General features: G+C 34.2%; 1 protein-coding gene across 1 annotated transcript in view; it reads right to left on the bottom strand.

Moving 5' to 3' along the window:
• Positions 1–1706, bottom strand: part of LOC106869112 (bridging integrator 3) — a 39145-nt gene that overhangs the window by 33274 nt on the left and 4165 nt on the right. Inside the window, exon 3 of the mRNA XM_014914658.2 lies at positions 696–736. The gene's annotated coding sequence lies outside the window, so the exon portion shown is untranslated. The remainder of the gene's footprint in view (positions 1–695; positions 737–1706) is intronic.

Raw genomic sequence — 1706 nt, forward strand, 5'->3', positions numbered from 1 at the left:
ATGGATGCTTCATAGCAAGTATATCTGGTTGTGCTGAACTGGATTTAATAAATGCACAACTATATGGTAATTAAAAAAAATTGGTGGTGGTGGTTGTGGTTACTATAAACATATGTGGATTACACTTTCTCTAAATAGAATTGCTGTATAGCAAACTTTTTCTCATGTCATTTGAGAATCAATTCTGTGAGATGAATTATAATAGGCAAGCATGGAATGGGTTATTTAAAAGTTCAACAATTTATTATATCAAATACCCGAATTTCTTATGAGTGTCAAATTACACACAGACACTAGCATCATCTGTTGATGTCATACAATTTACACCGCTAACAGAGACTGTCCAATATTTTAAACAAACTATACTGATACCTATTTAAGTTTCGTTTAAAACTTCATGACTTTTTTTGTAAATCATTGACTTGACCAGCTAGAAATAATAGCCAAACTTCTTTTGTATTGCAATATATCCTTTCCTTTAAGATTATGTAGCCCCAGACATACTGTGCCTGAAACAAAAAAATAGGATGGCCAAAGCTGGAATGGCTTTGATCATTTCCAACAAGACAGTATAACAAAGAAAATGCAAGTCGGGAAGCTCAGCCTTGCATTGATACAACCCAGATTTTCACTATAGACTTGAAAATAAGACCAAGGTCAATCCTAAACAACAACACCAACAACAAATAACTCACTCTTCAAGCTTCTTGCTCTCCTTTTCGAATTCATTTTCTTCCTGAAATAAATGTAAAAAATTTGACTTATTTGTAACTGTGAGATAATCAGAAATCTGAACAAAAAAGAAAATGCTGCATGCGTGTGTGTGTGTGTGTGTGTGTGTGCGTGTGCGCATGCACACACACACACACACACACACACACACACACTATCTTGAAACAATATCCAGTTTCATTAAATAATGATTTCTCACATCTTAGTAGAGGGCCAGAAATTTATGAGGAGAAAGTTGACTAAATAGGCCATATCACATCACTGGTATGCAATTTATTAAACCCTGTGGGGAATAAAAGGCAAAATTAGATTTGTTAGAAGTTGAATTTGCTGTATAGATAAATGAAACAAAATAATACTTTATGGTATTTATTCTAATTCAAAATACTTTTGTTTGTCGACTAGAAATAATTTCCTAGATATCCAAAACTTTAACTTGGAAATACAGCAAACTTTCCATTAAACAACTTAGAATTTAGATGGGACATGTTACAATTTTTGGTCTTTTTAACATACTGCATCTTGTTTTCCATAATATATAACTCACCACAGTTTGAGGGAACTCCGTTAATAAAAAGGAGGAAATGTGTTTAAAAATGGATGCTACTTGGCATTTTCAGTTAAACATCATGACTGATAAGCTTTGTTTAAGAAAACAGTGCTAACAAGGTTTTCTTTCACAATTTTTTTTTTATTGGCTTGAATGTCTGACCAAAGAAACTTGAGATTAGAGACCAGACTCAAATGCCTGCTATGGAGTTTATGCAGCTAAAAACTCACTTGGGACAGACAATGGTATTACACTGGGCAACAGATTAACCCTACCTTTGCAATAACCTCATGCTTTAAAGCAGGTATGCAGGCACAGTCCCAGGAATTTTTCTAAGGCAGGGCACAAGGTCAGAAGGGAATACAATTCCAACAGAAAAGGGTATAATGACATTATGTAGAAGGGCGCACTTCTTTTCTTGAGG

The sequence above is a fragment of the Octopus bimaculoides genome, chromosome 2 (assembly GCF_001194135.2).
Source record: "Octopus bimaculoides isolate UCB-OBI-ISO-001 chromosome 2, ASM119413v2, whole genome shotgun sequence".
NCBI classification, from domain to species: domain Eukaryota; kingdom Metazoa; phylum Mollusca; class Cephalopoda; order Octopoda; family Octopodidae; genus Octopus; species Octopus bimaculoides.